Below are 23674 nucleotides of genomic sequence, written 5' to 3'. Positions count from 1 at the left end.
TTCCGAGTCGTCGGCGACTGTCTGGCGAAAGTTGTCATATATAACGGACAGGTGCCCGTGGAGAGTAACCGGATTGCGACGCTGTGCGGCGATTTCCGACCAACTGTTGTGTCACAGGCTTCCGAAGTCCTAGTTACGTTTGAAACATCGCTTGAGATAAACTCGGAAGGTTTTCGAGCGAAGTACGAGAACTTTGGTAGGTTTACCACGTCCCAATAAAATGTAACAGTGTCTGACTTCAATAATATCGAATTCTGTCGAAAACAATCAGGTACATATTTTAAATGTAGTCTTAGCTAAAGTTTCTTAAACGCTAACGGGTTTTCAGAAAGTGCACAGTGATATTTCGACTAATATTTCAGTCATATTATTTTCTCTGTGTAGGAAGCAATGACGATACTCGTTTTCGTTTTCCTAGTTACGGCCGGAAGACAGGATTTTACTGTCCTCTGCCGGCCTCACATACTGTTGACAACACGTTTCTTCGCTGTAGATTCTAAGAATTGACGGCGGCACAGCCACATACATAACATTTGCTTATTAATTCACGAAAACGAAACGGAGGATAATGGTTCATGCAATGTAACGGTTGCTATACGACGATGCGAACTTCGGAGCTCGAGGAGAGCAAACGAAGTAATCAACTTGCGCACAAAATCACAGTTTCCATTAGACTACTCTAGGATCAAAAATGAAGGATTTCATCCTTATCACTGTCACGTCGTGTGAGTTCATGACGTAATAATATTGCCTTTTATCAGAAATTAATTACAAACAATATTTTCAGATCTAGCCGGCTGTGGCAGTGGGACGAGGATATGCAGAAACCCACAAGTGTGTACATTCTCACGGGGCTTCATCTCTTCCACGAACTATCCGAATTTCTACCATGCAAATGAGAGATGCTCTTGGCAGATCGTGGCACCCTCGATCAACAACTACATAACTCTGATCTTCACCGATTTTGACATCACTTCTACTGCGCCAGACTGCGCCAGTGACTTCGTGGAAATTTTCGACGGGAGCTCCCGCCTGGACTCCCTCTTAGGAGTGTACTGTAATCATAACCCACCGCCATCGAGACTTCTATCAAGTAGAAATAGTCTCTTGATGCAGTTCGAATCTGACTCCGTCTATGCTGGGAGAGGATTTTCCGTCGAGTACCATTCATCAACCTTTGAACTCCCAGAAGGCTACAGTCTCAAACAAAACAATGGTAACCATTATTTCTATCTTCTGTGCATAAGACTAAAAAAATCGCGATACATATGTGCATACCCTAGACAGTACCCCCAGGCTTAGGGTAAGCCCGGACGAAATACCATAAGGTTACTGTCAAGCAAAAAGAAAAGTTAGAAAAGCCGGAGGTATTGGGTCAAGTTAGAGCAGACAGAGACAAACTACATTATATTTAAACTGGTGTAAGACCTATATTGAATAGCACAAACAAGAAAATAATATAATACGCTAATAATACAATAAAGACAATAATGTAACATATTACAATAAATATAACGAGTTAAAAATAATGTATACATTAAACAAATTCAATATGTATGAGAAACAAGGTGATGTCGGGTTAAGGTTACACTATATCCATTTTACAATCTCCTGCCTTGCAAAGCACACATACGTTGAGTTGGCCTAGACAGCAGACAGAAACGATGACTGTCGACTGTTGACTTGGAAACAACTCTTTGTGGAGCTGGACTGGGATCTCACTATCATGGCACACTGGTGACCATAAACAGCTACAACAAAGATGACATTGACAGCACGCAGTACCAAAGCTGACAGCAGAGACACAAAGCAAATCCCCGCCAAAGCCTCTCATAATTTATGTTCTTGCTGTTTATATATATGATATCATATTCGCAAGCCGATACAGGTCGCTGCAATGCTGACACACAAGGGTTGCTGATCTTAATTTGTATATATGTAGTCTTGCTCATTTGCCAAACATTCACTCAAGCACAAGGTGAAATACATTCAATATGATATTGAATATCCAGTACCTATTTATCACAGTCTTGCTTCTACTGTCTATAGATTTCATGTACAAGTAAATCTACTCAAAAGATAAATATTTGCAAATTTACAAACTAAACCAAATGCTAACGAATACCTCTGTCAGCTTTCGAATCGGCAATTTTCCTTTAAGCAGCAAGTTTGATATCTTGCAGATTATGTATGCATGGAAGGTTGGGGAAAATATGATAGCAGTTGCTACAGTTTCCGGCGAGACAATCAAACTTTGCGGTGGACAGAGGCTGAGATGAAATGCGTACACGATGGTGGTCATTTGGTTAGCATTAAAACCTATCAAGAAATGATGTTCCTCCATTACATGTTGACAACTGACTGGTTCACTGGCAACTCTGAAGTATACATTGGTACGCAAGTCGATTTTATTGTATATTTTCCAGTACACGCAAAGGACGCGCCCGTGCAGTGAAGATGTATACATACGCTATCTTTGATGAAAACTGTACAACATTTGATGTACTAGATTATGAGGAAAAGTGTACAGCTTTGTATAGATATCTGCAATGTAAAAAATGTTATTATTGAACAAAGTACCGGCCGCCATACTCTTTCGTTGCATTGAAGAATACATCGAAAATCGATCAAACGAGAAGTTCCGACGCAAAACGTTTGATGACATATACGCGAATTGTCCTAATGTAGAACGACCACAGTAAATTCCGTACTTTTCCGGGAATTTTGCAGGTTAAAATTAATATTGTTTTCCGTGTACCACATCGTGATATTATACATTCGCATCTTTACATCTGACTGTAAAGTTACATGCGTTTGAATGTAAAAACGGCTGCCTGAAATCATGATAATTCAACCGGCCCGTTTATTTCCTTAACAGTGAAGATTAGACACGTAGTTTATATTCTTTATGACATGGCAAGAAACTCTGCCCAAAATATCTTTATTCTGGACAACGTTTGTCTCACATCAAACAGTTCGATACTGACCGTTCAATTTGCCACTCAAGAATGTCTCATTGTGGTATCATTAAAACAGTTTGTTGCGCCCTTTTCTATTTTAGGATTGTCTGATACCGCTGAGGAAAGCGTCTATCGATGGACAGACGATAGTCCAATGAGCTATGCTGGCTGGTACCGTAAAGACAAGTAAGTACGCCTTACGTATTTGAGAAGGTGTACAACAGTCGATCTCACGTGAACTTTTACCATTTGCTGTCTATTGGACTGTTTTCTAGCGACTTTCAGGCGCTCAGGCTGTCAGTTGTCAATGTTAACACTTTCCATCTATCAAATGTCTCTAGGTTGGAGATATTTGTGGACCTATAGTTTTAAAAGTCAAGTGAAAATTGACATCTTCAATAGAACTTCAAAACTGAATTGTCCCCTCGGACTGCCCCACATGCCCAATCAAAAATGGCGGGCTCTTTACAACAAGTAAACTGCGCATGTCTAGGAGTAAAGCTCCTTAGCTAGTGAAAGTTATCAATAATGAGCAAAAAAATTCTTGTGCCTTTGGCTTCGCAAGGAATCTTGTTAAATGTTGATGTTTTAAAATATTTTAACAACTGTGGTTCTTTTAAATTTGATTTCAGCAATGTACAGCCGTCTGGTGGTGAACTCGAGGACTGCACGAAGATTGAATTACGCGAAGTGTATTCCATAAACCATTGGCACGATGTTGCCTGTGCATTCAACAACATCAACCAGTACATCTGTAAAACACCCGCAATTTATCGAGGTAATCACCCTTATCAATTGTTATCATGAGGTCATAATTGACGCTCATGAATAAACTTACAAATTTAATTGTTTGAATAGAAACAATAATGCAGCTGAAAATAATATTCAGTGGCCGAGAACATTACTTTTATACAGTGATATTTTATGAATGATGATGTCATTGATGACGTTGATGTAAGGGATTTTGACGAAGGGTTCCTGTTGTTAGCGATTGACCCTTGATCACATACTTCGTTCTCGATTGACGTAAGGACATAAACAAAACTATATGTTTAGCTCTGGTTATTTATTCTACAACTTAGTTTTCGAGCAATATGTAACTTTAAATTTCACCTCAAAACGGTTAATGTCATATTACCAACAGATGATTGCTTTATTACTTTTTAATCAAATATCAAACACTCAAGCAAAATTTGTAGACTCTATGTTGCGAAAAACACGTTGTTTTCGAAACAGAAAAGTAGACAAGGGGCCTTACAAACTGCTTGGAAAATATTAACATAATTTTTTGAAATATCGTATTGTAGGTCAAGGTAAAGAGATGAAAGACAGAGTAGTTGCTGGCCATTTTGGTAAGTACATTCTTGTTTGGCGTCAATAAACAGAGATGAAACGTTTGACTTCAGTGCACTATCACAATTCGTCGGCAAATATGGCATGTTATCTTTTTTGGCGCCAATGATAAACGAAGTGTATGTTACATTTTAGCATTTGATACTTAATAGTATTACGTAAAAAATAATCCGTACAAAAAAGCCTTAATTCAAAACGAATACTCTGTTCATAAAAGCTGATATTGGAGGATGCATTTATTGCGGGCAAAATATTCATTAATGATTAATTTGGACATTAGATAAATATAATGGGACCATAATAATTACGTTAAAATATGGACCAAGCAAGTCACGGTGCATACGATCATGATTTTTTCATACATCATCCGACGGCCAAATAACAACTTTAAAAAGTCTTCTCTCCTATGCTTCCTCTGTGAAGATTGTGAGGTCGGATGGATTTTGAAAGACGGAGTATGCTTTGCGTCATTTTTGCATCATTATGTCATAGAGGAAAACGCGGACGTCATATGTCAGAACCATGCAGCCGATTTAGTCCGTGTTGAAAGCGAGGCCATCATACCCTTCCTATTGCAAATTCTAAGTTTGGATCCGCGTGAAACTGTCGTTTACATCGGTCGTGCAAAAGAAGAGGCTGTAGTGGGCAGTGAGACACTAAGTTTGGAAACCGACGCGTGTAAGGTTATCACAAGGTTACACGAAAATGAATACGAACTGGTCTTCGGCGTTGATGCTTGTGACACGATATATGACGGCGTCATATGTCACAAATCAGCTACTGGTAAGACAATCGCTTTTATTTTTTTTATTTTTTTATTTTTTTAAATAAATATAAAAATTTTTATTTTAAAAATAAAAAAATAAAAAAATAAAAAATGACGGCGTCATATGTCACAAATCAGCTACTGGTAAGACAATCGCTTGATTTTTTTCTCTAGGACATGTTTCAATATCGTAAATCCTTGGTCATTTCTATAATTATACACACATAAAATCTCTGTAATAAAGGAAGCATGCGCCTCGAAAGTGGAAGATATAAACTTTTACTCAAACTTGCCTCAATTTAACTTAGGGCCATTCTCTTGCCAAAACAAGAGGAAAAATGTTCGAGAAACTAAGAAGGTAAAAAAATTGTCCTACTCCAAAAGCCTCAAAATTAGCCCAAACAAATGGTATATCAGGAAAGGATTGTTTCGATTTGAGAGGCAGAATATCTGCCCACCCCGAGGCGAATTCTATGTAAACCTCAATACCGTGTATTTCAGATTCTGAATCAGTAATTGGTAATTCCGAATCTAAATGCATGCAGAAAGAGACATCGCCAAAACACGATCAGAATGCACGTAACTGAGCTTGCATTGGCTCGCTTATAAGTATGCCGAGATCTACATCTGAAAATCTTTTGAATTAGTTCGTAATACTAGTGCTTCTAATCAGTTGAACAACATTCGATAATAGTTAAAATCCTACGTTCATCGCAGTCTTGAATGACCTAAAAAAGTACGCCTTCACAGATTCTCCCAGCAGTGGTGACTGTCCCGACACACATTTTCACTGTTCTAATGGTGAATGCATTCTGGGAATATTTGTGTGTGATGGACGAACGGACTGTGGCGATGGATCAGATGAAGAAACATGCAGTAAGTACTTTCCAGATAAGCGCATTATGATATGTTAAACTTTAATGTGGCGATACCTTTTTTGTAACACATTAATTTTAATGCTAATGGCCCTGAATTATTAGCGGATCATTACTTGAGAAGTAAATAAATAGAGGGTTCCAGGGCGTTACCTTCGGGGCGTTTTTTTATTCAAAGTATCTTTGGTTGTTATATTGCCAGAGGTCCACACATATTTCTTCGTTGCGTAGACTTTGTTGTGTACGTTGTTGTGAAATAATTGTTGTATACGTTGTGCCGATTTGCAGTCGTCTTCCTGGCTATGCAATTCTAATTATTGATCTAGGAATTTTCGATAAAAGAGACATGTAGCTTCGCTACCCTATAGACAGGACGTCATGTGATCAGGTTTGAGACTATGTAGTTGGATGCCGGGCCCGGAAACCCATTTAGTGTGTACCCCGAGTTTTGTGTCCTAAAATCCTTACTCCGTGCCTTTAATTTAAAAAAAAATTATGATTTTTTAAATATTTTGTTTGTGTGTATCACTTGCTATATCATACGCCTCATCAAAGGTTGTGTGTGTTGTGATGTTTCAGATGGAGAACAGTGTCCAGATGGTAGCTTTACGTGCGATAATGGTCAATGCATCTCAATGAGTGTTTACTGTGATTTCATCCCACAATGCATTGATCGTTCTGATGAAATCAACTGCGGTAAGTTTCACTTTACACGTAGAATCTTCATTATTATCACAGAAACGTATTATGAAAACAACTGCTTCACACCTACGGACAAACGTCGATTGCATTCAAGAAACATGCATTCTCCAAATAGGTATTACGTTTCAACTGCATATGTAAGAAGATGCCATCTTGTTTGTATACAATTCGAGGCGTATTTCCGGATCACCTGCAGTGGTACAAGTTATGTTAAAGTCAGATCGTTTTATAATGTATGATAGCGTTTCCTGATCGACATTTGGAAGCAGTGTCGATTCAGTGTAACACGAATGCCTATAAGCTTTTTTTCTCGGATCAGCAAATTATTCATTGACCTTAAATGACACTGATAATTTTAGCTTTTTTAAGGTCATATTTCATTCTAGTAACAGAGGATTTCATAAGTTGCCGGATCAGTCAATGGTGAGAGACACAATCCTATGTTGAGTTTCAGTTCAAACACTCGTTTAAACAAGTTTATACCCAGGGATCTGAAATTTAAGCTTTCATATGGCTTTTGAATTTTAGAAGTGTGCAGTTACATCATGTCATGGAGAATGACCGTCGTTCAGACACCCATCGACCCTTTGAGTGCTGTAATATTTCCCATCAAATTTTAGTGCAACATTTGACCATTTTTATGAATTTTCCTGCAATTTTTTTGAGAATTTTCAACAAAATGGATATCACATTCCATTGGCTACAGTTTTTTATCAAAATTTGGCAAAAATCTGAAAAAAATTGACTGGGGTATATTTTGTAAATGTGACAAAAATTGACTTTGGCGCTCAAAGGGTTAATAAGTGGACATCCAGGGTTACGAAATTACAGCATTCGCATAATCTTTGTACAGATGTTGAATTACGTGGTTAATATCTTGTTGTGATAAGGAAACATCAAGAAACGCTAAATATGAATTCATTTCTTTGTCTACAGTGTACCCAAGCTGCAATGATGACGAATTTGCATGTGGCAATGGTCAGTGCATATCTTCAAGGAAACGTTGTGATCTGATAAGGGACTGTGTCGACGGTACAGACGAAGAGACCTGCGTCGGTAATGCTACACTCCGCTACTTATCCCTTGCGTGTTTTTGTATATTTTGTGGCTCATTCGTCAAGGTTGAGGTATATGTACAAGGTTTGAAATTTCTCTGACTGATAAAGTATCCCTAGATTTTTTTATGTTTAAGCGTTATCATTATATCTCCCTTGTGGTGCATTCGTTCTAATAAGCCAGTGTTTACGCTACGTTCGTCCAATGTTTTGTCATAGTATGATAATTATTTTACCCTATCTTCTTGTTTGTAAAGCTCAGCGCCATCGACCCTAGTTTTTGGTTAAATACAAAATCAAAATCAGTAAAGAGCAACATCTCCGACGGCTGTTAAAAGACCATATTCCTAAGTTAATTTTCTTGGCAAAAAGTCCAATGGCAAGATTTATTGCGTGGACTGAGGACGTATTCCCTAGCTACTGTTGATGCATTAGTAATTAGATAAAAGTATGTTTGGTTCTATGAAGTATATCTATCGTTAAAACGAAGGTATGTTATTTCAAATTTAAGTTTATCACAAATTATATCTTTTTCTTTTGATGGAAATGGTGGTTCTTAATTGCAGAAGGCATAGCAAGTCTTTCATGTTATGTATTTGCTGTTTTCCTTATTTTTTTAGGTCAGTGTAACTCCGGTTTTCAGTGCTATGACGGAACATGTCTACCTTCTCATGCCATTTGTGATGGTTACATAGACTGCCAGGGTTCTGACCATGAAGATGAACCACAGACGTGCGGTAGGTCTGATAACGGAATGGCTGTGAAGTTGATGCCATTATTGTGCAAGCGTCTGTATTCTATGTCAAAATATGACATACTACCATTATAAATATCCGAGGTTTTAAAATAATTTTAAGAAGGATCAACTTCCAGATACGTGATATGTAGTATGGATCTCGCTTACAGTGGCCAGTGACTCTCGGTTTGAGTGCCGGATTCTGCCCGAAAAGTCCCAGGGGATTCTGTGTACAACTGGTAAAAAGAACGAAACGAACGACGACAATGCACCAATTATAAAATATTGGCGTTGACTTTTCATATAATGACCTTTTTGTTTTGACAATGACCATAAGTAAATTCTGACTATTTGAAATAATATCATAGAGAGATCACAAACTTTTATCAGTTTCGTGAAGGTACATGCGCCCGAAGTTTCTTTTAAAAAAATAGCCTGTCCAGCGCAATAGACATTTTATGGGAATTTATGGGTTTCTTTTTTTCTCATAGATTACAAATTCAGTGACTTTATCTGTAAAAACGACGAGTTTCTTTGCGACAACGGAGTTTGCATATCAAAGCGTCTACTGTGTCACTATGAATTCGACCAGTTTCACATACAACTGGGCTGTCGTGATGTAACCCATGTGATGTACTGTGGTAAGCAATAATATGAGACATTTTGCTCTAGAGGTATATTTTGAATATTCCACTCTCACCAGCTTATGGGGTATATATTTCCCAGCTTATTCGATATGCAAGAGCATGCCGTTCATATAGTGATTTTGCAGAGAGACAAAGCCATCTCCCTTGTAAAGTTTTAAACCAAGGTTACACCAGAGAAAGACTTGCCTCAACACGCAACGCTTTTTTGGCAGGTATCACAAACTGGTAGACAAGAATGATATCTCTCTTTGACAAATGATCGCTGATGGCATCTGTGACATTGATCCTTAGTTGGTGACCACTACCTATCTGACTTACAGATTGATATATGGCGGGTGCTACATGTGGGGCAGGATGCGCTTACTATTTTCGAAATACCTGATATCACTTCTTGGTCTTTTACCCAGAGGTCCATATATCTTTCTTTCACGAATTTAACTTTTGTGCGTGTACCGGATGCTTTGCTGACTGTTCTTTGCGGTTTGGTGTCTATGTTTGTAACAATTGACTATGTATTACGAATATTTACCTAGTGTTATTGGATTATTGATGCCATTGATATGATTGTGATTATTTTAAGTGTATGTATGCAAGTATAAGTGTATGAGTGTACGGAGGAAAGATAATGTATGATATTGAACTTGAGTGTGCGTGTACAAGTTGTTCAATTACAAGAACTTTATTCTGTATACCATCACTTTCTTTTCTCAGACCTGTTTGATTGTCCGACTTCGACCTACAAATGCCCGAATGCCTACTGCATACCACTGCACATGCGCTGTAATGACGTAGCGGACTGTCCAAACGGTGAAGATGAGGATGGTTGTGGTGAGAAAGAGATCTCTACAAATATTATTGTCATTGACTTTATTTCACACGAATTGTCATTCTTTCTGTTTTTACATTATATTCATTCAGATTTGATCCATGTTTTATCATAAAGCTCTTCTACAAATCGATCAGATGTCTGAATTTGAGCTGAAAGTAAAGAGAAATTGATTACGCCAATCATAAGGCACAATTGTTTGTCGTCATATTCATTTTATTTGATCCAAATAGAGCACGACACAGTCAAGAATGTATCATTCGTAATCAAAGGAGGGTTCAATTTAAATTATTGTCGTAACAGATAGCATACCAGAAAAATCATATTTTTCCACTCTTGAGGTATATTTATGGAAGACTGGTAACATGTGATAATAAAACTCTTGCAAAATTTTACTTTAGAACTGTAATTAGTTTATTTTACCTTTATTTTTCATTTTACAATTGGATATTCAAACTAATGTAAGCTAGTTGCTAGACAAAAATAATTTAAGTTTCTTTTTCAGAACTACTTGTGCTGTTTGTACATTATTTGATATACCTAGGCTTTCTAGAATATATGTTGATGAATTGCTTCTTGCTATATTGATTGAAACATATTCTTTCTCATTGTCAAACTGGAATACATCATTGCTTCTGGCTCTTGTTTTTCATAATGTACAAATCCCAGACGAATACACATGCCCAGGTGCTCACAAATGCTTGGACCGAGACTACTGCGTATCGCTGACAAGGGTTTGTGATGGTGTCAAGGATTGTAGTCATGGAGACGACGAATTTGAATGTGGTAAGAGTGCTATCTTCTTCAACAGTTAGTATAATCTATATATAGTACCCTTCTGTCTTTCGTACATATGTATCTATGAATGGACGATGGATGAATGAGTGGATGTGTGGACGGATGAATGTATGGACGTACCCTGCATGATCGTATCGGCATAAGTATGCTCGTATCTCACTTCGAGGGGGCATAATCCTGTCACTTGATTTTTCAGACAAAGTATGCCCAGAAGATTGCATCTGTGATGGTCTAAGCTACAGTTGTGAAGGAAGTGATATAAATCTGTCGTTGATTCCTGGTAATATCCGTAAGCTGTAAGTATTTCATTAGATGTACTAGCGAGTATAATTACACAATCTATTAATCTATTTGCAAATAATATCGGGTTCAACTCCAGTGACCGTTCCAAACATATACCCTATAGTGAAGTATGTATGTATGTATGTATGTATGTATGTATGTATGTATGTATGTATGTATGTATGTATGTATGTATGTATGTATGTATCTATGTATGTATGTATGTATGTATGTATGTATGTATGTATGTATGTATGTATGTATGTATGTATGTATGGATGGATGGATGGATGTATGGATGTATGTATGTATGGATGCGGGTAAAACTGAGGGATGGATGAATGAATAAATCATGGAAATTGTTCAATAGCATTCATATGTTGACTTTGGGAGCAAAGGTATGCTGTCAAACCGAATGTGACCAATCGATATGTCTTTTTCACGTCTTATTTATTTTTCCCTCTGAAAACTATAAATCACTAAAGTGACAGCCATGGCGACACCGCAATCTTTGTTTACCTTTTGTTGCATGGGCGCATACGTAGTAAGCATCTTTCGAAATATCTGGGCAATATAGTTTTTGAAATGTTAACTGGAAGTTTAGCCGTCCAAAACTGTTGACTGGTACCCTACTATTTGTTTTTATGTAGTGTCAAAGACGCATAATACATGACAGTATATTGGTTACGCACGTCACAACGTCAGAGGTTCAAGATGAGATGTATAATAATGGTTGATATTATGCTATTTTTTGCAGGAATTTGACTGGACAGTTGGGTTTGTTTTCCAGACGAAAACGACAAACAAACACAGACGTGCAGTACGACCTAACGGCTGCTGACTTGCAAGAATTTCCCTTTCTCGGTGTATTGTAAGTCAATACAAAAATTTTTCTACAGATTGCGATAATTTCATCTCTACGAATGGCAATGCTCGATACCCCATTACTCATGTAATGATGCAGTCTTTGTCTCCTTAATTGCTCAATTTTTAAATCTCTTACGACATTTCCTCTGCTCTAGGGATTTATCAAATACTGGAATATCTTCAATCGAACCAATGGCATTCAATGCACTGAAGAACCTGCGTCATTTGTAAGTTGAAAATTAGCACCACCACCACCACCACCACCACCACCACCACCACTACCACTACTACTACTACTACTACTACTACTACTACTACTACTACTACTACTACTACTACTACTACCACCACCACCACCACTACTACTACTACTACTACTACTACTACTACTACTACTACTACTACTACTACTACTACTACTACTACTACTACTACTATAATAATAATAAATACGGTAACGTTAAAGTAAAGCCATAGATTTATACATTCTGACAACAAGCGACCCAGCGGCCGATATAGCTCCGCTGTGTTTATGGAGAGAATGACTATTTTTGACACATGTTGATGAAGAAGGTGGAAATCTTTCATAGCTCAATGCAGTGGCCAGGAAAAAGTGGCTAAAATAGCTGCAAAAATACACAATTGAAGATTTCATCATACTTTGAATATATCACATCGGATCATCCCTAAAGAACATGTAAGTCAAAGCTATCTGATGAGTAGTTTTTTGAGAATAAAATTTTCTGACCAAAAATGGCAACAATTGCCCCAAAAATAAAAATTGCAGATTTCATCATAATTTCAAAAACCAAATTTAGTTCATCTATAGAAACCTGTATACAAAATTTCAAAGCTGTTAGACCAGTACTTTTTGAGAAACATATTTTTTGACCAAAAATGGCAAAAATTGCCCCCAAAATTCAAAATTGCAGATTTCATCATAATTTCGTTAAATATCATTTAGTTCATCTATAGAAACCTGTATACCAAATTTCAAAGCTATGAGTAGTTTTGGAAATACACATTTTTTGACCAAAAATGGCAAATATTGCACCAAAAATACTTAATTACAGATTTCATCAGAAATTCAATACATATTACTTAGCTCATCTGTAGAAACCTGCATACCAAATTTCAAAGCTATCAGACCAGTACTTTTTTAGAAACACATTTTTTGACCAAAAATGGCAAAAATTGCCCCAAAATTATATACACACTTTTTGACCAAAAATGGCAAAAATTGCCCCAAAAATACAAAATTACTGATTTCATCAGAAATTCAATATATATTACTTAGTTCATCTATAGAAACCTGTATACCAAATTTCAAAACTATCTGACCAGATCTTTTTGAGAAATACATTTTTTGACCAAAAATGGCAAAAATTGCCTTTAAATTGCAAATTTGCATATTTCTGCACAATTTGAATAAATCTGAAAAAGATCATCCCTAGGGACATATGTACCAAATATCAAAGCTATCTGACTGATAGTTTTTTGAAGGAGATTTTTAAAGATTTTTTGACCAAAAACGAAAAAATTGCCTTAAAAATACAAATATGCAAATTTCACCACGATTTGAACAAATCTGACTGAAGTCACCCTAAGTAAACTGCATATCACATTTCAAGGCAACCGGACAAGCGGTTTCAGAGGAGAAGATTTTTTTACCAAAAACACCTAAAAATGCCCAAGAAATACAAATATGCAAATTTCACCACGATTTGAACAAACTTAAGTGAGGTCACCCCAAGTGAACTGCATATAAAATTTCAAAGCAATTGGACTTGGGGTTTCAGAGGAGAAGGCAATTGTTGACGGACGACGGACGACGGACGACGACGACGACGGACGACGATGGAAAATCAACCTATTTGATAAGCTCCGCGTCGCTGACAGCGGAGCTAAAAATGACGTCATATGCTCAATTTGAGCCAACTTGCCATTCTATTCCATTTTTGCCGAACATAAAGATGTAACTACCTTGTCATGAGTGGAGTTCACATGTGTTCTTGATAATTATCCATCATTTCCTGAAAGAATGTTATGGAAAGAATGTTGAAAAGGTCTTGTGAACAATGGTGTATACTTTTCAACTTTCGGATTTTGACATGGCGCCGTAATAAGTTGTTGATCATCTTGTACTGCATTTCGTCTTTCCAGTGACGTTTTGCTGAATTTTCGTGTTTGCTTGAAGACAGCAAACAATGTGAAGAACGAAGTATAGTCCCTCCGTAATGTTCATCCCATGAAAATTGTAACAAGTGGTTTTATTGAATTTGTTTAAGACAAAGAGAACTGTCTACCAAGGAGTTAAATATCGCTCAACATGCTTATTTAAAGAAAGCAAAATTTCGAAAAATGCATCCGAAATTTCATGTTTCAGGTACTTATCAGGGAACGAAATTTCCACCCTGGAAGCCATGGTGTTCACAGCACTAGAAAATCTCAGAACATTGTAAGTAAAACTATTTAACTAGATTTAAAACTACTTCGAACTTACGACCTAGGATTTGCATGTGTAATTAGATAAACATTGCATTCAGACGAACGGTCAGTTTCCCTCCAACTGATCCAGTGTGTGTTTTCACTCATATCCTGCCTATATGTACTCCCTTTCCTTCTCACTTGCCTTCCTCTAACAGTAAAGGTCCTTTGTTTCTTCATGACCCTGGTTGACGTTGGTGTTTATTTTTCAACAGAAAATGTCGTAATTAGAGAAGTGTTTATGCTTTTTGTCGACGAAACAGCAAAACGACAACGAAAAGTTCAGCAGCATTATGCTTCAAACAGACGAAAACGTGAATTCCAGCAATATAAGTTTAGTACTCTTTTAGCTAAGGCTAAGGTGCATTAATAAATATCAACATTTTAACAAGCTTTCCACTTACTAATAGTAAATTCTTTTGCTTGAAAACGATTTTGCTTTTAATAATAACAGAAAATGTCTCAGAGTTACATTTGTAACTTACCGGTATCATATGCAATATTTGATCATTCTGTTGTTTTGACACCTTTTTCACTTTGGTTCAGAGAAATTAAAAACAGCTCGATTGCGATATTTGAAGGAACGATATTTGATCCCCTGGTTAATCTTCTCCATTTGTAAGTATGGTTAATCTTCTTCTTTTGTCAGCATATACTGTGTATTCGTTTAAGAGTTAAGTAGGGTTTGACGCCGACGGCGTCCAATGCCCCCTAATCCTCATCTATCAACTAAATGTACTCAAAGATTAGTGAAAACAGGAAAAGATCTTTGAATTATTCAAATTATCATGCATTGAATGTTAGTGCCATTGAAAATGGCCAATCCACTGAAAGATTTCGCCTTTTGCTTGCACCCACAGAATTGCCTCTCAATCTATCACGTGTGGTGTGACTTTTGCAACTTTGTTCTGGATATTTACTCTGTCTTGGTAGTACATCTTGATTCAGTTTACAGATGACGGTCGATAAAATTGAGGCGATAAAAACGTCATGGTTTATAGCTGTACAGATGTTGCGTGAACTTTTATCGCTCATATTGATTATTTTGTATCCATCAGAGACATGCGACAGAATCCTTTGACAACATTCAGCATTGATTTGTTGTATGAGCTGAAACAACTGCAAATTCTGTAAGTAAAACATTACATTCCAAGTGAATATCATGCGTTTTTGCTAGTAACAAATCCTACTTTGTTTCAAACTGCAAACCCCATATTTGTTCATATTTTAAGAAATTACACATTTATTTTGAATGTCGTGTCGGTCTTTCTGCAATTTTACTATAATCGTTTGAATGTGTGCGCTAATTTTGATGAATATAAAGATATGGAAACGCTGATCATAACATGATATGGCACATTGTAAATAGAGCCTGCAATTTACTCTTTTATCAGTTGGTTGTCTTGCATCTTTGATAATGGACTCTCACGGTGACTATATTGCGAACTTGTGGAAAACATAGGAATATCAGAGAAAATAAAATGGTCAGTTTACAGACAACCACGAACACTACAGTTCATATCTGGTATATTTGCTTCATTCTTACTAATTTTCATAAAACGTCACTTTTCAAAATCTGTAATTTTACCTTCTAATTTCTGAATAATTTTCATATAACCTCACTTTTGATTTGAATTTTCTATGATAGAATCAAAATCTGTAATTTTACCTTCTAATTTTTACTCAGGAAGTCTGACAAGTACCTGTTTTGCTGCCTGACTGGCAACTCTCTTGTCGAATGCATACCGCAGCCAAATGAATTTTCGTCCTGCAAAGATTTGCTGCGAGAACAGGTTCTGCGTTTCTTCATGTGGGGCCTTGGCATCAGTGCTCTGCTGGGAAACTGTGGCGTTCTCGTTTGGCGAGCAGTGTCTCGAAATAAAACGAATGTAAATTCACTCTTGATAAGTAACCTGGCTCTGGCCGACATGCTAATGGGCGTGTACATGATTATCATAGCATCAGTAGATCAGTACTACCGTGATGAGTATATTCTCCACGATGAAGCATGGAGAGGCAGTTACCTGTGTCAGTTCTCTGGTTTCCTGGCATCGCTGTCGAGTGAAGTATCGGTTTTCACGCTGACGGTAATGACCTTTGACCGTTTCTGTAGTTTAGTCTTTCCTTTCTCCGGTTCAAGAATGACAGTGAATTCAGCGACCGTTGTCGTATGCATTGGTTGGATCACAGTGGCTACCATTTGCTTCATACCGTTAGTTGGAATTCCCTACTTTCAGGATGCCTTCTACGCCCGTACTGGTGTGTGTCTGTCACTCCATATGTCGCGTACCACGCCCCAGGCTGGGAATACTCCGTGGCCATATTCTTGGTGGTCAACCTCGTCTCCTTCCTTTTCATTTTCGTTTCCTACCTCGTTATCTACATAACTGTCAAACGTACGGGAAAGAAAGTCGAAAACTACGCCATCAAAACTGGCAGTGAATGGCGCATGTCTGCCAAGATCACCTTGATAGTTGCTACCGATTTCTGCTGCTGGGTTCCAATCTGTACAATGGGCATTCTCGGCTTGTCTGGTGTGGTCATATCCAGTGACGTGTACGCCTGGACTGCAGTCTTCATCCTCCCTCTGAACTCCGCCCTCAACCCTTTCCTGTACACGTATTCGAGTATCCGGCGTAATTGGAATGAGTCGTTCTCCAGCCCAGGACTGACGTATCGAACAAACGCTCGGCTTTACAGCACGAAAAGTGGTGAAAGGGCGACGACTTCAATTGACAAGAACCCATCATGCAGTGCATCAGGTAAAACTCTAGGTTACTATACTCTGATCCTAAAAAATGTGTTTTCCTTTATTTGATAATTCATGAAAAAACTTACAGGGAAGTGATCAATCTGCGATTCACTTTGCTGCGCTGTAGCATCTGACAGCTAGGGACGCTGTTTACAAGTATGGGTGTTGCTTACCACTTCACCAGCCACAGCAGTTTGATGTAAGGGCTAGTTCTCCATATGTTCTTACTTCAGATGATCTGTTCTCCAATGTTCTCTAAAGAGAGTCAATACTTGCTAGGAATCACAATCCAAGCAAGCGGCAAAATTGGAGTTATGTTGCATCACAGGGGACCCAGAAATATGGTTGTTGTTGTTGTTGTTGTTTGTATTGTTGTTTATGTTTATATTAGCCGTGTTGTTGATTTTGACTAATAAAATTCAACGAACATAACTGTTGTGTTTGTGTTGTTTCAAACGTAATGTAGATGTCATAAGAAACACTATAATGACATTATCGTCATTTGACCCAGGCCAGTGCAACTACCTCTCGCGATGTACACACTCTACCGTGCAACTGTACGTAGAGAGTGTATACGTTTGGAGGTAGTTTCATTGGGTCAAATAATGATACCGTCCTGTAGTGTTTCTTTATAGGAGATTTATATTACGTTTGAAACAATAACAACACAATAGTTATGTTCGTTCAATTTTATTGGTCAAGAACAATAACAACAACACCATTAATATAAACACGAACAACAACAACAACAACAACAACAACAACAACAACAACAACAACAACAACCATATTTCTGGGTTCCCTGTGGTTGCATGGAGTTCTGTTGCACTCGGGCGTCTCATAAGGTGTACTTAAAGTACGCGGGTCACAATAATCTTGATCGTATACACAAAATATTTTTCCTTCATTTTTATTTGCTAGTCACTTTACTGTCCATGTTTTGCATCTTCTGTAATGATTCTGCCTTCTACCGATGTGTATGACGTCACAATATTCATTTTTTCTCAGGGGGAGGGCACCGCACTCTGATGAAACTGTCTGATATTATCCCGACCAACACCTTGCGTGCTGCAGAAATAGAAATAATCTTGGCCGATGTGCGAGCCGGACTCAAACGCTTTCACGACCGCAGCCTAGCGTACGAACTGCTCGATGAAGACCACGTTGTTGTCGATCAGTATGACGTACGTCTTGTTTACTCTTTGAATGTCGAAACTTTGGTGCATCTGTGAAGGCCAACTTGAAGGTCTCCTCATTTTGTGATAATGATATGTGCTGTCTTTCGTACAGCACTGTGTTGAAAGTAGAGTAAGTTATAAATGATGTGTATGAAAGGCATGTGTGTGTATGTGTTACCTAATTTGCTTCTCCCGAAAGGCGGTGTTAGGCTTTTGTTACATGCCGCTTGGATTTTACCTAATCATTAGGTAGTGTCGGCGACAAAAATTAAATATCTGCTCTTAAGATGAGATCTTTTCCTCTATTTTCTTCTTCAAGCGCTGTATACGTGTCTCATCGATTATTCTTAGCATTTCACATGGATTTGTGCAAGTCATTGTGTCTACCGTACATGTCTGTGACTACGGCTCGGGTTCAGATTTGTTGACTCGCGTTACTCGTCACCTCGAACATAGCTCGAGGAGCACAGGTTCATAGAATTTTCTTACAGGTAGAATAGGTGATCACATATCAGGGCTACAATACTGCCTGTAGGAAACATAAGTTAAACCAGTTTCTTTCATTTTGATGTTTTTTCAAAAATGTATTTGCTGGTTATCACGTGAGCTGGACAAAATGAGCGAATTACATCTAGGACAGCTACCCTTTCGATTTTGAAAACGTGTCGATAGATGTGTTGTTGTGTTCAAAGATTCCAATTTAGACCAAGGAAAAAACTGTTCCTCGCATTTATTTTGGCTAAAAGCTACAAGCTATTTTGTTTAAATTTGTTTTTTAAGACCTAGCAAATTCTCCCTCAGATTTATATCGTTACTGATGGCATGGAGAAAAATTTTATAAACTATCCACAATAATTGAAACACAACATTTACGGGCGCTGTTGACAAAGCAAATTCTGAGCATTGATCAGAAGCATGGTCCCAGAAGAAAACAAAGTAGTGTAAAGATATGCACAACAAAAATGCCTTAAAAGTAAAACAATTGCAGTATTGTCGTTTCGGCGTCCTCGAGGCCAAGGTGGAATCTAAAATTTGCGCGTTTTCATTTTACGTTGGCCCCATGTTTTAACTTTATTACCACAGAACTGAAATAATTTGCATATTTGCCGCAATGCAGAAAAAAATCTAAATTGACTTAAGTAGAAGCTGCGATTTCGATGAACAATTTGATTATTCTTCCTGGCCTCACATAGACGATTAAACTCATGTGAAGGGATTTGGAAGCTCTACATAAATGCCCTCCGCCTCCGCTGCTATATGCGAAAAGTATATCTAGCATTACCCCTCCCAAAATCCGTGTGGACGTTTCCAATCGTAAATTTACAGCTCTCCATTACCCTCCTCGTCCGTGTGACATTCTCCACACCATTCACCCCATTCAGAGGAAGATCTATTCATACATGTCTGAATTCCACTTAGCTTGGAGTAAGTGCCAGACCCTGACACTCCAGATAACTTTGAAATAATTAACGGGAAACCATCGTCGGAACTGCGCCTGTGCGAATTTATTGTTTACAAACAATGTATTTCGTGTACGATATCTAGATGCACCTCATCATCATAGCTGCAACAATTAAATTATACGATGTAGTTTATGACAGGCATGTTTTAACTATCATCTGACACCATCATACTTTGGATACAGTGTTTACATTGGTCGTATGGGTCCCATACGACCTTTGAGCGCAGTTCCGGCGACTGTATCCCTTTAATTTATATTCCATCATCACCGACGATCCACCCGCCTACCACAGACAAGAGCGTCTTATCCATTGCCCACATTCCTTGTTCACCAGTATAAACACTTCATCCCCACGCCCACATAGGGTAAAATAACCAACCGCCAAGGAATGTGTCGCTGTAATTTTCTTGCTCTTAGTTTCACTTGTTATATGGAATACGGGGCTTTTGTGTTTGGTTTGTGGTTGTTCACCAGATCTGTTTTTTTCCCTCCACTCAGGGGTTCGTTACAAGCGCCCACTTACTTGTTTCATCAAATGACGATTGGCAGGATGGAGACGCCGGGGGTGAAGACTGCAATCTCTCGATCTTACGCGATATGTCTGACTTGGAAAAGATGAAGACTAAGTTATTAAACCACTCCACCGACATCAATCAAGGCAACAACCGCAAGTCCATTTATGATAACGCGGGCTTTTTATACGGCACTTCTTGAAGGGAAGACCCAACTAAAGCGCCCCCAAACGACTACATATATGACTACGATTAAATACCTATCACTGAGATAGTCTTCAGAGATGTACGTTAGTAATTATCATTGTGGTTATTGTGAATGCTGTAATTCTGTTTCTAACTTCCAATATCTTTGTATATTGTTTATAGTGGTCTGAAACGTATCATAGTTTAATTGAATATAACCTGAAATCAATAGATTGGTCTTTACGATTCTAATTAAGCATTTATTTCCTTCATTTGGTCATTGACAAAAGCAGATTTTGCTAATTTCTTTTTAAGCAGGCTGTCTTTACTCATGAATATAATCTGCAGGAGACACTTTTATGTGATTCAAGGTACTGAGTCATAGAAAAATACAAGAAAGTTCCTCGCCAATCACATTCCTTTACATTTATCACTGTTCCGTCATTGACAGCTTCTAGAAATATGCTTCGTTAACTTTGTTTCAAAACAAGTAAGCCTTATTTCAACCACACCAAGATCGAAAATTTAAAATGTCATAAAAATATTGATTTCGAAATGTCAGTTTCATTTAGAAATGTCAATTTCGAAGCTTCTTATAACTCTATGTCTTCAATCACGATGAGAAAACGTTTCATTGTATGGCACACTCTGGCACGTACTGTTCACCCACCTTTGGACGAACATCTTTCGTACAAAAATGCACATACAAGTTTAAAGGTGTACTGCCACCTGTTCCAATTTTGCCACAGTTACCACGGAAAGAGAAAATCTAACCAAAACAGATTTTAAGCGGGTGGCCACTTTTTAAAAACAGCGCCCTCACATGGGCATTTTGAATACCAAGGAACCCCCCTATGACCATATATGGGCATATTTAGATTACAGGTGACTGTATACCTTTAAGGTAGAATGTACCTCGGGGAAAGAAATGTGAACTCTCGAACTTTTACAATACTTATTTGGTTTACCACTTGAGAGGGTTCATTGTGAAACTCATGAAGTAACTAAACTTTTCACCACCTTATAATAAGGCTTGACAAAGAAAATTTAATTCTTCCCCAGAGTTAACACTGGGATGGCGGCCATTTTGAATTGCCAGAGTAAATAAATATGTGGTAATGTGTTTATCTATGATAATATTTTGCACGGTGGCCTCTGACTTTTATTCGTTATTTCGAAAAGGAATGATTTGAAGCATCATTACGGAAAGTTTGAGCAAAAGTAGAAATCTTTCAACTTCGCGGCGAGAACTACTCCAAATTATGGGTTGATCACATAAACGTTTTCGACACACCATATCTTTCAGAAGTTACACCAATGCCCTTACTTTGCCAACGAACAAAACCACCAAACATATATACTCCATTACCTACCTTAATAATAAGCACATAGTCTTATCGAACATCAAAATGAATCTACTCGCTCACCGTTGAGCCGCTTGCCAACTTTCCTTAGATGCTGATAATATCTAATCTTGTTGCTTATTAGGGTAAATCATTATCTTCGTTATCATAAAGTTCCTTGAAAGTGCAGTCTTTACTTCGACCATCGTTATAAATGAATTTAAATATGTTTATTTCTCATATCTCTACTTTTGACAATATATAAAGATCGTCTAACTTCTGACATAAACACTTTAAATTTAATGAGAGTCAGGAAACATTGCGCAGTGTAGCAAAAAGGCGATAGCTGGGTATTGCATTTCTTTGTTAAATGTGAATGGCAGATTTGCAGTCGGCCTGTTTCACGACAAATGTCTTTTTCTTAAGTTGCAAATTGAAATGATTCATTCAATCGCAATGTCTAGAATACACCATGTCTATCATTTTGATTAGTAAACACAATGCAGTTATTATTGTCATTGACCTTTCTGGGCTAATGCCTAATTTACCTCTATGGACTAATGCCTAATTGATCACAGGAAAACTAAGAGTATTATATATTTGTGTAAGGTCGTATTGTAACGTAAATAAATGTCAATTCATGAGCATAACTTCCTTTTCTGTGTGTGGGTCTTTTCTTCTAATATCAAACAAGGTATTTGGATCAATTTAATCTTTGAAAACCTTTTTGCATGTATCTCAAAGCTCCATTGTTACGTCAGTGACTTTTCAACGACAATAGTTTAACCCAGGTAGCTCTACTAATGCAGTACCTTTACTTGAGAACACATATTTTGGCGTAAAATTGCGCTGTCTATCTCTGTCTCTGTCTGTCTGTCTGTCTGCCTCTGTCTGTCTCTATCTGTGTGTCTGTGTGTCTGTCTGTGTGTCTGTCTGTGTGTCTGTGTGTCTGTCTGTCTGTCTGTCTCTGTCTGTCTGTCTCTCTCTCTCTCTCTCTCTCTCTCTCTCCTCTCTCTCTCTCTCCTCCTCTCTCTCTCTCTCTCTCTCTCTCTCTCTCTCTCTCCTGACATACTCTGGTTAAGTGGTGGTACCAAATGCATTCTGAACCTGTCATCAGTGTCCCCTGTTGGTGTAATTTTCTGTTCTCTCCGCGGCAAAATAAAGGCACGATTTGCCCATAACTCATTTATTTACATTTCTTAGCGGGGTAATCTGCGCAGTCGTGACAGTAACATCACAATTTAGTTTTTCAAAAAATTCTTTGACTCATGCGCACTAACAACAATCAACCCACGAAATTTTCCCATAGTCTACTCCGTTCCTTAAACATTGCCTTTTCTCCACAGTGATAGCCCTAAATGAAATGCCTTAACAAAAGGGCAAATTCTATCACAAAAAGGACGGTTGTTTGTGATGGAAACTCCTTCTGGTAAAGGTAGCAATTAAGATTTAAAAAAACTCTCCTGAGGTCTGATTTGCGAATGGTATAATGGAACACCATATACACCCACTTTCGAAAGGTCATTTTGTCTTTCAGTTGAAGTGTTCATGAGTGGAGTTCGCCTGGTCATGACAAAGCAGCACTTAAGAGAATATCTTACAAGATTGACGTATCTCGTTACGTGATCATGTAAGGAGTCACTGTGTCATATATACATCTTCATTGTGCTACTTTAATAGATTTCTTGTCAAGTCTTTCATGGTGTAATGATCTTCATTTCTCAATTGCCGTAGTGTCACGTCGTGTGTTTTATGTGCACTAACGCAAAAAGCCATAATCGTTCAAGACCACATAGAAAAGGTGATAATGTGAGTATGCATAGTGTTGACTATATCTTCATATACTTCATCAGCTTGTGGTGTCAATCATTTGGTCAATTAGCAGAT

The 23674-nt window shown here is 37.8% G+C and overlaps 1 pseudogene; it reads left to right on the top strand.

The window, feature by feature from the left end:
- The first annotated feature begins 602 nt into the window (after positions 1 to 602).
- On the top strand, positions 603 to 20668 carry LOC139114974 (G-protein coupled receptor GRL101-like; annotated as a pseudogene).
- The last annotated feature ends 3006 nt before the right edge of the window (positions 20669 to 23674 follow it).

This window comes from Ptychodera flava, chromosome 16, assembly GCF_041260155.1.
Source record: "Ptychodera flava strain L36383 chromosome 16, AS_Pfla_20210202, whole genome shotgun sequence".
Taxonomy (NCBI): domain Eukaryota; kingdom Metazoa; phylum Hemichordata; class Enteropneusta; family Ptychoderidae; genus Ptychodera; species Ptychodera flava.
Note: the sequence above shows the minus strand (reverse complement) of the source record. Positions and strands in the feature narration are given on the sequence as shown.